We start from the raw sequence: 14,844 nt of genomic DNA, 5'->3' as shown, positions 1-14,844 counted from the left end.
TACTATCATTCTATTAAATTAGTATACAACCTGTGAAGTATGGCATTTTCATACATCAATGGGATTGCAAATTGTTAACAATCTCTTTACTAAAAGAATTTAACCATTAAAATAAAAAATATCTTAAAATAGACTTTGGCACAATAATTCCATCACTAGGTAGTTACCCTTAAAAAAAATAGGGTTGTATAAAATGACTTTTTAAAAAATAAGTTTAATTCATCATTATTTATGACAAAAAGAAATGTGTATTGGGAAAACACAAAGTCAGAAATGCTAGGTGTTTAATGTGGCTGGAGATCCCTGGAGTTGAAGTTGTGGGAGAGAACAATGGAGAAGAATTTGGGAGCAGGTCATGTAGGGTCTCTTGTTTAAGGAGTTTCTACTTTGTTCTTGGAAGGAGACAATGGATATGTTTAGGGGCGGGTGTCCAGATGACAAATGGGTCTTAGGAGGAGTGTTGTGACATCATGGAGGCTGAGCCAATGTAGGGACAGACTGACAACAGGAGGACCTGACAAAAGGTGGTTGAAACATTGCAGGTGAGAGGTGTCAGGGATCCAAAAGGAAGGATAAAAGGAAAGATAAAAAGGAACATCTGAAGGAAAAGACATTTTGAAGTAGATTCCAAAGTATCTGGCCATCAATTAGATGTGCATTAAGCCAAAGAGGAAAAAATGCAAATATAAGGTTTTGCTTTTAAAAATAAGGGTGTATGCCCATACTGCTGATCAAGATTGGGCTTTGTTGAGGAGCTGGCATAGTGACAATCACAAGTTTAATTTGGGACATATTAAGAATTGAGTTATATACTGCCCATGGATCACTGGATTGCAAGAAACAAACCCACTCAGACAGTGTAAGTAACCAGGAATTTACTGTGAAACAAGATTCAGATGGAAGATGTGTGAGGTCAGAGACCTTCCAACAGAGTCCCACAGCTTTCTTGAATTTCACTTCTTTCCCATGAACTCTTGTGCAAATAAATATTAACAAAGTACTGTGCCTTACTCCTTAATTTGTCTTTCATTAGTTTATTTTGCATATCTCCAGACGCCAGACCTAAGAGGGGTAAAGGAAAGGTTATTCCTCCCCAGCAAGAACCAAGTCCCTAAAGAGGGGGGGAAGGGACGGGGTCAACAGGGCAGGTAATTTCAGGTGCAACGTCACACGCCTTGAGATAAGAGAAACGTTGCTGAGGATGGTTAATAAACTGAAGTGTTGTAGAAAAAATACTGGGAAGTTGAAGAAAGGTATGCCTGGTGGGCTCTCACATCTTTGCAGTGATAGGAGGCAGACTGAGTGATACCCCTCACCTCTGATCCTGCGTTACTCTCCTTGAACCAGCTCAGCCAGAAGGGCTGGGCTTTTCATTCCCTGCCTGTCAGATCCCGGGTTGTGCCCCTCTAAGTATAATTGAGACCCACAGGCCTGGCACTTTGTGTGTATGCATGTGTGGCCATTTCTTTTAACATCAAATAATTCATGCATATGGCTACAAATGAAAGACATAGAATGATCTAAAATAATGAGTAAAGTTGTCACCGAATGTGTTGCAAAACAGGAGTGTGTGTGCTTGGAGGGGGATAAGTAGGATATACACGGACCTAGCTTTTCAAACAAGTCTTAATGCAAAACTTTATTGGAGGTCTGGCACTTTATTGAATAAAATATTTTAAAAGTTCAGAAACTGTTTAATCAAAAAAGCCTAATTCAAGACTTGCTGTATATACTATGAAACTCAGTACTCCTTTTGCCCTCTATTTCTACTCTTTTCTCTTACGAAGAATTCCCTACTACGAGGATTTTTTGTTCCTCAAGTAAACAGAGTCCTGCTAGTCTTCTCTACTAGTTGTCCAGATACATCCAGGCTTGACCGAATCCCAGGGCAAGAAAAACAAAACAAAACCGGCCTTGAGCTGGCTCTCCTGCTATGCAAATTTACAAAAATATTTCATGTCACAGACCCATGGGTTCACTCATGTAGAGGGGAGTCAAGAAGTTTAAATGCACCAAAGACTATAAAAGGAAGCGAGCAATATGAAACAGCAAATGAGAAACCACACAATGTGTGCCTTATTTGTCTGGTCTAGGTGAGAAAGAGTCATGACTTAAAAAAAAAAAAAATGACCCTCAAAAGGTGCTGATCAAAGAAAGGCAAAGAAAGTGTAGTTTCGTTATTTCATCTACTGCTGATTTAATCTTAGGAGGCCAGTTTTGGTCCAATCCAGGAAACCTGATCCAATTCAAGAACTCAGAGAGCGTCTTCAGATAACAAAGTCTATTTTGGATAATGCTGAGTCTTTCACATTTTCTCCCTATTCTTTTGCTCTTCAGCACATGGCTATAGAGGGTGACTGTGAGATACATCTCATGGTGGGTTGTAAAGGAGAGGCAGAGCCCTTGGACTCACATGATGTCTTCTAGAGAAGGCTTCTGGAACTTAAATGTGACATGAATAATCTGTGTCCCTTGTTACGGTACAGATTCTCCTTCACAGGGTCTGGGGTGACAACCTAAGACTCTGCCCATCTGACTAGATCCCAGGTGACAGTATGCTGGGTCTTTGAATACACTTCAAGGACTGAGGTCCTAGATCCTTGCAGGTATCTGACATCACATGTCTGGTCTGCTTCCCCTCCAGGCCAGTGATCTCTGAGGTATGACCCAGTAGACATTGAGATGACATGTTGCCCATAGTCTCAGTCATCCTCCTTCAGAAACAAAGTCGTGGCCTTGGGGCTTCTTTGACTCTGGACAGCTCTGGGGCTCTCTCAGAGCACACTCATTTACTCACTAAGACCCACGGGAATGTCTGGGTTCGCTGAACGCCACATAAGGTATCAGGGCACCTCACAGAGTACAACTTCACACTCCTCTATCACCTTCCACGACTCCGTGCCACCTTCTGCATCATACTGAAAGAGGTCACAGCTGAGGGTTCCTCAGGCTCACCGCTTTCCTCTAGCACCGTGTTGGAAGCCACTGCAGAGGAGGAAAAATTCCTTTTCCTTCTACTCTGCTGGGTTCTTCCTCTGGGGCTGTGTAACTTGGTTGACAAAAGACAGATTAGCCAAAGAAATTTATTTAATATAAATTTTATGTAACTCTGGAGCCTTCATAAGGAAACAAAGACCCAAAGGAACCGTGAAACCTGCACATGTTTATGGGAGGTTTGCTGAAGAGAAGAAAAGCCCTGGGAAGGTGTAACAGGACTAAAGGGTATGAGGTAAGTGTAGTAAGCTGGGGGGCGGGGGTGGCGCTTAGCAAGGTCTGTTCACCCAGATTCTTTTCATCACCCCTCATCAGCAGAGACAAGCATATTCCTTTCCTTCTGGCATAGGGAGGGCACCTCTCACATGAGGGTTTAATGTCCTGCTTGGGCAGAGATGCAGGAGGTCTGAGAGTCCCTCCTGCTTCTGCCATTTCTCAAATTGCTTCAGCTTAAAATGTTCGACATGCCAAGGCACCATCGTTTGGGGTAGCATATTCTGACCCACATCACTGGCCACCTCTAACTCCCATAGTTTTCTCATATCTAGCTGGATATTTCTGAGGTCTCATATCAGAGTGCAGTTTCAAAAAGGGAAAAGAGAATCATAATACGCCTCCACCTGGCTCTCTCTCTCTGCCTCCCTCCCACTGCAGCCCACCTGAGCAAGAGATACTGTTTGTTTCCTCTCCCTCTCACCCTGAATAATGCCTCCGTGTGATGGTGAAGCCCTAGAGTCATGTGTTGAACCCTAATCTCCAAAGGGATGGTCCTCGCTGGGACCTTTGGTAGGTAATTAGGTTCCAATGAGGTCTAATGCCACTAGTGCCTTATACAGAGGTGAAGGCACCAGAGCCCCCTCTCTCTCCCACATGTGAGGAGGGAGCAAGAAGGAAAGGGCTGTGAACCAGAAGGAAGGCCCTCACATAGAAGCCAACCATGAAGGCATCCTGATCTCAGACTTCCCACCTTGAGTACTATGAGAAATGAATGTGTTTTTTTGCTGAAACCACTCGGTCTATATAGTGTTTTGTGATAACAGCCCAAACGAACAAAGAAACTCCCTCAGCAGAGTCAAGTCTCAGGAGGCTTGACCCTTGATCTGTCGAATGGGAGTTGAAGAAATTTAGAAACTCCCCTATTTGTATTTACTATTTATTTTGCAAGAACAAATATTTCAATTTGTTCAGTAAACACCTCTAATTTTTTTCTGTGCAGATAAGCATATCATAAGTAAACTAAATTATACTTCTCTACAAACATAGATTATTAGGTATCTGAAATTCTATGCATTCCATTCCATTTTTTAAACTGATGTATAATTGGCCTATAACTTATATTGGTTACAGCTCTATAACGTGACTCAGTATTTGTATACACTGAGAAATGATCACCACGGTAAATCTAGTTACCAACCATCACCATAGAAAGTTACAGAAAAGAAACTTTTTTCTTCTGAAATCTTTTAGCTTTCATTCTTTGGCAAGTTTCAAGTATACACAATATAATACTATTTTTTTTTTTTTAGATTTTATTTATTTATTTGACACAGAGAGAGAGAGTGATCACAAGTAGGCAGAGAGGCAGGCAGAAGGGGAGGGGAAAGCAGGCTCCCCACTGAGCAGAGAGCCCGACTCGGGGCTCAATCCCAGGACCCCAAGATCGTGACCTGAGCTGAAGACAGAGGCTTAACCCATTGAGCCACCCAGGTGCCCCTACTATGTGATACTATTGACTATAGTCACCATGCTGTATATTACACTCCCATGACTTATTTATTTTATAATTGGAAGTTGGTACCTCTTGACCCCTTCACCCATTTTGGCCACCCTCCCAATGCCCTCCTCTTGAACAACCACAGTTCTGTTCTCTATCTTTATGGCAGAAACTTTTTTATTGAGAAAAAGTTTTATTTTCAAGGCTTGGTATAGACTTTGAGACTCAGTGGCTCTTTTTCCTCGGAAGGATTTGTTCTCCCTTCTCTTAAAGTAATGAGTCTTAAGGTTTAGCCATGGAGGCAAAAGGCTATATGGGAACACGACTTAGGGAGGAAATAAAACTGTATTGGTTTACTATATAGGACACATTGCATCTATAACTATACTCCCACATCTCATAAATGCTAATTCACATAGCCCTTTTCCGTTCCTCCTTCCCTTCTGACTTAATTGTAATGCAGCAGTTACCTTCCCTTATACTCTTGTCCTATTTTAGAATTCTAGCCCTTTCTAGAGACCCAGCTCAAAAGTTGATTGGGATCATGGTATTTACAACAGGCATGTGACAGGTCCAGGGACCAGGGCACATGACCCCATCAATATCCTCTTCCAGAGTGAACCTTCATTCTACGGAGAGAGCACCCGTTCTTCCCAGACCAGATCCTGTGAACTGACACTTAACAGCTCTGGTGCTGCTCTGGTCATTGCCGCTGCCACTCCTGGTGATGGTAAGGAACTTTCCATTATTAAAGGCTTTAGCCATTAAAAAAATATCTGACTATTGATTACCTCGAGGCCCTCTGATTTCTGTAAGGTCAGGATTAATCTGTTGTAAAGGGAATTGGAATGTCCCTTCCCCACCGCCTGCCTTAAAATTCCTACTCAGCTTTTAAAACCCAGCTGTAATGTTGCCGACTCTTCCCTGCACCTGGAAGGAACATACCACTGTTATGTGCCATTGCTCTAGCTCATAAGCACCCCTATTGTCACATCATTCACGGTGAATCAAGAGTATTTGCACCCATGTCGGGCTCCCTTACAGAATTTTCTGCATTGTTCACATCAGTCCAGTTTGCACACAGATGATCTATAAGCATTTGCTGACTGAGTAACTGGTTGAAGGAATAAATGAGTGGGTCTCAAGTTCCTGTGCTCCAGCCCCACAGGTAGTAAAAAGCAATGCTGGCGTTCAATGGTGGACTGGGACCCTCAGGCCCACTTTGGCCCGCTGCCACACTAACTTGCACTTTTGGACTTTCAAACCGAGTAAGCTTATTGTCTACCTACAATAAACAAGCGTGAACTTCCACATTTTTCCAGTCCTCTCTCTCTCCTCCCTGCCCTCCCTTTGGTGAAGAGTAGATTTCCCAGAATTGCCCCTGGACCTTAGTTTTTGGGTGAGAGTTAAGCAGAAGAACAGAATAAACTAGCATCAGGTCGAGCCCTAAAGAGTCAAGAGCAGAAAGAACTTTCCTTGAAGTCTTCTTTTAAGAATCCCTGACATTCCTCCTATGTTTATCGTGTGCTGATACACTGGTCAGATTTTGCATACTCTCATTGAATCTTAACAACCACCCTTCCAGAGAAGCCTTCCTGATGCGGAGAACCGAGACTCCAGAGATCAGGGTAACCGCCCAAGGCCACGTTGGTTTTAGCGGTGGCAGAACTGGGACCCAAGCCTGCCCAGGCATGCCTGGTATCAAAATCTACTCTCTTCAGGTAATGGAGTCCACAGGAATATGCCAGTAAGGAAGAGGGAAGGGAAATGAATAGGAATTGGCATTTATTAGGGTAATAGATACCTGTCAATCTTTGCGGCCCCCAACATCTTTGAACACCTTTCCCACATTTGGGTGATTTTCCACATGAAGAGTCCCGCCCTCCCAAATGTGCAAACCGGACATTGGCACTGGTGCAACACACACACAAGGACTCACTGAATGAATAAGCGAATAGATCTCACAAAAACAGAAGCAGTCTCAGGTACACTGGTCCCCACCACCCCCTGTTAAACTCCTTAAACAAGAAGGCCAAGTGAGGGGAGTGCCTCTAACAGCCTGGGCCCATATAAGCAAACCAAAATCTCAACCTTTATCTTTACAAATGCCTCAAGGTCATGAAATCAAAATATGAAAGACAGCCAATCACAAACAGCCAAGCAGGCTTTCCACTAGAGCCAATCACATAACTTCTACACTTTTCTCTATTAAGTCTTCCCGGGCTCTTGTGGGCGGAGTGCTCCTAACCACTTCCCGTTTGGCACTGCCCAATTCAAATCGATTTCTGCTCAAATAAACTCTTAAATGTGTTTAATACACCTCAGTTTGTTTTTTAGCGGTTCTAAGCCATTTATGCAGAGATCTCACAAGGCCAGACAGCAGAATCCCAGAGAGTGACCTTAATCTTGGGCCATGGGGCTTATGAGCTACACGATTAGAGAAGCACTGGGCCCCTCTCGTTGGGTAATTAGGCGTCAGGGCACTGTAGTAATATGGCATGGCATGGTAGAAAACTGGCCCCAGCCCTCCCTTCACCTTTTGTGGCTTTGGGGATCATCAGGCCTTCCTCGGGTATAATTTGGAAGCTGGGGACCAAAGCTGGCAGTTGTAATTGTATGATATGGTAAACGATTGCTTGAACCCCAGCAACCAAGCAGCATTCAAGTCTGCAGAAGGACCAGCCCTTACTCGGGTCTGATCCAAGTGCTAGGGTCTGAGCCTCATGTTTGGCCAGAACTGACTGCCTTAAGCCACTGGGCTGCAGCCAGTTTCCAGCAGGTTCGCAGGGAGGGAGCTCATGGTACCTGCAGAGAGTGTTAATCTTAGACAAATTACCCCTTTCTCTCCTTTGTTCTCCCAGCCTCCTTGCGGGAAGGTCAGGGTGCCTAATCTAGACTCTGCTCGTCAGACACGCCCAGGCAAGATTTGATTTAGAAGAGAGCAGGGTGAGAATACAGGTGCATAAACCCATTTCCCACAGCAGCCCGTAACAGAGGCCTCTGTTTCTGGGAACAACAGGGGAGGCAACTCTGAAATCCAGGGCCCAACGTCACCTTTGCCTGTTTTGCTCTCTGTGCCTAGACAGGGCTGCCTCTGATACAAGCTCATGGGTAGCTTGAAGTCACTTCTGTCCACCTGCCCTCCAGCAGATCCAGCCCTCCCAGAAATTCTCGGAGCTACCTGATGCCTCCAATCAATTCATCCTCTGCTTCATCGAGCTGAGGGATATTCCATTGTTTACAACCCAGAAGCAGAGTAATCACGGACCATCTATTTTTGTGCCAGGCACTGTGCTCAGCACTGTCCCGTCCTTCATCCCACACAAGCTACCGCACAAATACCATCTGAAGTGCTGAAGAGAAAGGGGGTAAGGCTTGGGATGAGGGGGACATGGTCAACCCACCAGAGATCAGGAGGGTTCCTGTCTGTCAGTCCTTGAGTTCATGCCTTCACCCATAATACACACCCCAAGTTGTAGGTAAGATGAATACCATATACCTGGCTGTGGACGTGGGGCTGGCAGACCCTTCCATGAGGTTCTTCTCTGCGATCCCACACCAGCAGCCAGATGCACAAAGTGCTTTAGATTCTCCCACAAGCTCTGACTTACCGTGTGTCACTGTGCTTCGGAGAAAGTGCTTAGGGATTTTCTCTGACCACCCCCCACCACACACCCCCACCCCCAGCCTTCCTGATGCAACTCCCCACAGTCTTGCAAACTCTAATCCCTCAACTAAAGTCATGATTTCCAAAATACACAGTCCCTCTTCCCCTGCCTGGGCCGTAACTGACACGATCGGTACAACGTAAAGTGGGACAAGAAATAACATGCATGGGAAAGATAAACCTCAAATGCATTTTGCTCAAAGCAAACTAGAATAATGGAAAAACCTTGAGCTTCAGGAATCCTGAAGAGTTGGGTTAAATCTCAGCTTTGCTGAGATTTTTTAGGTTTATAATGTTCAGTAAATTAATCACTACACATCTCTGAGCCTCCATTGTCTCATTTCAAAATGGGCATGATTTTTTTGAAATATCATGGGCAAATCACAGGCTTGGTGACAATTAAATGAGAAAGTCTTAGAGTGCTGAGAACATAATAGATTCAAATCTTAGGCCTTTTTCATTTTGTGCATGTTGTGACCATGTTTAGAAATCAAGTGTAATGAGGATGTGTGTTTGTTGCCCATTTTAACCAAGAATTCTTGTTTATTTTAAAATTTACTTTTTTTTTTTTTAGAGTCAGAGCACATACCCACAAGTTGGGGAAAGGGCAGAGGGAGAGGGGAAAGGGAATGTCAAGCAGACTCCTCGCCAAGCGTGGAGCCTGACATGGGGCTCAATTTCATGACCCCGAGATCATGACCTGAGCCAAAGCCAAGAGTTGGACACTTAACCGATTGAGCCACCCAGGCACCCCAAGAATTCATGTTTCTCATAGTTATTTATAGGACTTGCAAGGTAAAAATGAATACCTTTATAAAACCCACAGCTTTAAATAATATGTATCAAAACAAAATTGTGATTTCTCTGGATTTGCTCTCTCAAAATGATTTCTAAAAGTATTCTGTATTATGCTTCTTTTATTTTTTATTGATTTGTTTTTTAAATGCAGAATGCTTCACAAATCTGTGTGTCATCCTTGCACAGGGACCATGCTAATCTTCTCTGTATCATTCCAATTTTAGTCTATGTGCTGCCGAAGCAAGCACTGTACTACACATCTTTTAATATACTTCAGAGAAAAGTTTAAGTTTTCACAGGCTATGGATTTTTAGGTATTCAGAAAGTAAAAAATTCATTTTTCCCATTTATAAGTTGGGAAAAAAATGCTAGACATGGCATATATTTGATTGATAGCTAACTGTCGATGGCACATTCAAACAATAAAATACAAGCAGTTCCACTGTACTCACGTGGAAAGGCTCATTGGTAGCTTTGAAAATGGTTCCACCAAGGGCGTGGTTCTCCCAGTCCACTACCCCAAGGGTGACGTGGCTCTTTGGGCCTCAGTTTCCTCACCAGTTACTACAAAGAAGGCTTACAGTGGTTTCTTCCAAGTTCTAGCATTCTAGGACCATGAATGTGAGCTCTGTCGGCAATAAATAACATTTACTCAGTTATTCCTCCTCCTCACCAAATGAGAAAAGCAGGTGATAATTAGATTCTTCCCAACCCTTGAATGTGATAATTTAAAAGAATAATAATAGCATGGTATGTGTAATAAGGCATTTTCCTGAATGTTTTACGTCCAGTATATAATTCAATCCTCACAATCCCAATAACACACAATTATTCTTGTTCCCTTTAGCAGATAAGGAAATTGAGCCAGAGAAAAGCTAAGTAGCCCTCATAATACCACCCAGTGAGAAGGACAAGAGCTGAGGGAGTCCTGAAGTGTGGTAAAGAATATTGACTCTGGGAGTGAGACTGACCTAGGTTCAAAGCCCAACTGTACCTTCTTTGTGGTTTAGGGGCAAATTACTTAGTCTCTTCAATCTTCAATTTTTGTTGTCTGTTAAACGGTGATAATACCAGTCATATTCCTTTCAAGGATTGAATGAAATCATTCTTTAGTGTTCAACAAGTCTGAACTATGCTAGAGATGATAATGATTTATATTACCTCCCGAAGTATTTCTTTTTAACAACACCCAGTATCTTTTTTTTTTTTAAGATTTTATTTATTTATTTGACAGAGAGAAATCACAAGTAGATGGAGAAGCAGGCAGAGAGAGAGGGAGGGAAGCAGGCTCCCCACTGAGCAGAGAGCCCGATGCGGGACTCGATCCCAGGACCCCGAGATCATGACCTGAGCCGAAGGCAGCGGCTTAACCCACTGAGCCACCCAGGCGCCCCAACACCCAGTATCTTAAGCAAACTGGCATTTCAAAACCCAAGCCCTGTGCATTAATGTTGTTAGACAAATGTTAACCTTTTTCAGCAATTAGAAAGACTAATGTGACACAACTCGCTAAGCTGTTTCACATTTCATGCGTACTCCAAGATGAAGTCCAAAAAATCAGCTCTGTATGACAGACGGCTGCACATCATGTTACAAACATACTTCCCACGACTCATAGGAAGGGACTTGGCAATCCAGAGGGAATTTTTCAACATGCTAATTAATGCAGATAATGTATCTCCCCTGCAATCAAAAAGGTCAGAGGAATGAATCGGTTCCCTCTTTCATTGATTAAAAAATATTTACATCCTCTTTTTATCTTCCCCTATTTTACCCCAAAGAACTCACGATGACCACCCAGGAATTAATAGATAATCCTTCACCCCATTGCCTAATGGTGAGAAACATCTTGACACCTTTGGGCTCAGCTGTGCTCATTAGGTACAGAAATGCCCTGAGAAGATAGCAAACTTATTCAGATTTTTGTGTGTCTGCAGTTTGATGTAATAGTGTTTTATTTTTAACCCTCAATTGCTCAGCAAAAAAACAAAAAAACAAAAAACAACAACAAAAACCTTGGTTAAGCTGCTGATTTCCTTTAAATTGCTGAGCACAGGGATTGTAGCTTGATAAAGTCATTTAGTTGCTAAATGTTTATATTCAAACCATGCCAATGGCTCTTGCTGGAGTTTTTCATGAGGAATGTGATGATGTTTACTTCTTTATGGGGTGAAAATAACCATGAATTTACCGATACTACCTCACAGGGGATTTTTCAAAATGTATTTCATCTTTAGGGCTTTGAAATATAAAATTTTATGTAGGTTTTCATTGAGGAAGATGTCACAAAGCAAAAGTATGTATACTTTCACTGAAAAAAATTTGTTGCAACTTCCCCAAATATTCCTAAATTCTGAAACATTAATACATTGGCCATTCAGTCTTGAATGTGACATCCTTAAGATATTTCCCAGGAGGTATTATCAAGGTCCATTCGATTAGAAAAATTCATAATTGTGGCATCAATACTAAAGTGAGTGAAGGAAGTAGGGGATGAGAGAACTTGTATAAATATACCCCATCTTGTCTCCTTTTCCTGTTTTCTTTTCTCTCTCTTCTCCTAGTCCTGAAGGCAAAGGGATTAGCTGAGAATGCAGACTGTGCTTATCTAAAATTAAAAAAAAATGTTGAATTAGGAAAGCTGTTGATTTTCCATCCATCCATCCATCCATCCGTCCGTCCGTCCATGTATCTGTTTAATATCTGTAAAAGGCCAGACAATGTGCTAGAAATACAGAAACAAAATTGTGTTGTTTGCTAAGTCAGTTATTTATGTAACAAACCTTACTAATTAGCCAATGTTTGATTCATGAAAACTGAAAACAAGTAACTATAACATATGAGTATATAAAAGTATTCAAGGACCTCCTGGCTGACTCAGTCAGTAGCGCTCATGACTCTTGATCTTTGGGTTATGAGTTCAAGCCCCGCATCAAGCATACAGCTTACTTAAATAAAAAGGCATTCAAAATCCAGAGGGAGCAAGAAGCTGAGGAAAAAACCAAGCCCTCACTACAGCATATGTGACAGAGGCTGAGTTTAAGGGGCACACAGTCTGCCACAAGATGTATGGTAAAGCTGTCTCTGGAACCCTCAGCCGCTAAGGGACTCAGAGGCAGAGTATGGGATGACAGAAAGTTGTGATCTTAAGAACAGCCTTGGGTTGGCATCCCTATAGTGGCAGACTATGTTTCCAGTTTCCCTTATAGCTGTGCAGGGCTTTGGAGATTAAGTTCTAGTTGGTGGTTGCTATAGAGTGAATGTTTGTGTCCTCTCAATCACGTGTTAAAATCCCAACCCTCAACATGTATTAGTAGTATTAGTAGTATGTAGGGCCTGTGGAAGGTGATTAGATCAGCGAGGGTGAAGACCTCCTGAATGGGATTAGTGCCCTTATGAAAGAGACCCAAGAGAGCTCTCTTGCCTCTTCTGCTACATAAGGACACAGCTGAGTGTGAACCAGGAAGAGGGTTCTCACCAGACATCAGATTTGTTGGCACCTTGATCTTAGTCTTCCCAGTTCTCAGAACTGTATGAAATAAATTTCTATTGTTTATAAATCTCCCTGTTTATAGTTAAGTTGCTCAAGCAGCCTGATGAACCAAAACAAGTAGTGTAACTCCCAAGAAGTGTCCTTAGGAGAAGGGATTTCTCTCTCCTGTCTGTTTTTGCTTTCTGTTGGCAGATGGGAGACCATGAAAGCTGATGCTAGAGTAACCGTCTTAGACCATCAGATGGAAACCTTGTGTGGAGGATAGAGAGCAACATGAGCCACAGAGTCGGATGGATATGAAGCCACCATACCAGCCCCAGGTGGCTGCAGGAGTAAAATAAATATGACATGTTTTAGCCACTACTGTCACTTGTAGTTGAACTTAATCCTCGGTGCCACCAACAATGAGATCTTAATTAAATACAACCCACGTAAAACCCCCTGAGACTCAGTTTCCTCATCTGCAAAATGAGGATAATATTTTTGTTATTGTTGGAAGGACTGCATTAAAAGAAAATAAATTTAATTCACCTAGAATAATGCCAGGGATCCAGTAGTATTCTTATCAATAGTAGCTATTTTCTAGTCATGTTCTTTGTCTTTCCAAAGCTCACGCTCCACAAATCTCAAAAATGAACAGAATCAGATCTCCCATTTCCTGACAGTCACATCGACTGTCATCAAGGTCAAGCACCAGCTGAAATTCAGGATGTTTATTTGAGCAGTGGTGGATACTGGGATAGGAGATGATGGGGAAGGAAGGGGATTTGGGAGAAATCAATAGTTCTCCTTTAGATACATGAAGTTTGAGATGCTTATCAGACATCTAAGTGGAAACAGATGCAGAGTAAGCAATTGGATATATGATGCTAGAGCTTTTCAGAAAGATACTGGAGTACCATAGATTTGAGACTTGTCAGCACCTAAATGAGATTCAATGCCATGGAGTAGAATGAGACACCTGAATGTGGATATCAAAATTAGAAGCCAAGGACAGAGCCTTCAGGCATTCTAATACACAGAGGTCATAGAGAAGGAATCACTAATGAGGGAAACCCAACCAAAATGCTGTCTCAGAAACCTAGAGACTCAATGTCATATAGAAGAGGTAATCATCTGTATCAAACGCCACTGAGAGGTTAAGTGAGCAGAGGACAGAAAATTGCCTATTGGCACTGGTAAGAAATGGGTCACTGGCAACTTTCATGTAGTAGCCAGCCTCTAAGATGGCCCCCTGTCAGTCTTTCTCCCTGGTATCCATGCTCATGTGCAGTCCCCTCCCCTTGCCCATAGATTGAACTTACTGATTTGCATTCTTTCATTCATTTAAAGCAGGTTCCCAGCCCAATGCACTGCTTGAACTCAGGGCTTGCCCCAACATCAAGACCTGAGCTGAGACTGAGTTGGATGCTTAACTGAGTGAGCCCCCAAGCACCTCTTTACTGACTTGCTTTTTAATAGAATATAGCAGAAGTGATGCAACTTCTGAGTCTAGGTTACAAAATGGCTTCCATCCCATCTCTCCAGTGTTTGACTTGGGTCCTAGCAGAGAGTTAAGTTTAAACTGAGTAGGCATTTTCCAAGACAATGATGAGAGAGGAAGAGAGGGGTGCAGGGCTTAAAGAGGCTTATAAGGGGGGCACCTGAGTGGCTCAGTGGGTTAAAGCCTCTGCCTTCGGCTGAGGTCATGATCTCAGGGTCCTGAGATCAAGCCCTGCATCGGGCTCTGCTCAGTGGAGAGCCTGCTTCCTCCTCTCTCTCTACCTGCCTCTCTGCCTACTTGAGATCTCTGTCTGTCAAATAAATAAATAAAATCTTTAAAAAAAAAGAGAGGCTTATAAGGGAGTAGTTATATTGGTGATCTCTAGACTCTTAAGCTGTGTGAGAAGAGAAGTGAGAACATGAAGTGAGGGAAAGAGAAGACATAATAGGACAGGGTTAGAACTTCGGTGGAATGAGGACCTGCTGGAATACCAGAGTAACTGAGGAGGAAGGATAAGAGGTAATGGATAGAGAGAAGAATGCTTCAAATAGAGATTTCAAAACGTGGTTTAGTGAGTATTAGTAATGTCTACAGTACAACCTTAAGAGTCCGTGGCTTAGAGAGAGTGAAGGAAAATGTGGAAAGAAACAAAAGGTGTAGAATGAATCACTATGTAGGTTTGGAAGTCATCCAGG

At 42.7% G+C, this 14,844-nt stretch overlaps 2 long non-coding RNA genes across 4 annotated transcripts in view; one reads left to right on the top strand and one right to left on the bottom strand.

Annotated features, from left to right (window-relative positions):
* Positions 1–14,844, top strand: part of LOC309846456 — a 644,888-nt gene that overhangs the window by 20,156 nt on the left and 609,888 nt on the right. The window lies entirely within an intron of this gene.
* Positions 10,377–14,844, bottom strand: part of LOC309846457 — a 54,890-nt gene continuing 50,422 nt past the window's right edge. For both annotated transcript variants that reach the window (XR_014301949.1, XR_014301950.1), the window contains one exon: positions 10,377–11,781. This is a non-coding gene — a long non-coding RNA (uncharacterized lncRNA). The remainder of the gene's footprint in view (positions 11,782–14,844) is intronic.

The sequence above is a fragment of the Mustela nivalis genome (assembly GCF_964662115.1).
Source record: "Mustela nivalis genome assembly, chromosome: 13".
Lineage (NCBI taxonomy): Eukaryota > Metazoa > Chordata > Mammalia > Carnivora > Mustelidae > Mustela > Mustela nivalis.
This window is presented reverse-complemented; position numbering and strand designations above follow the sequence as displayed.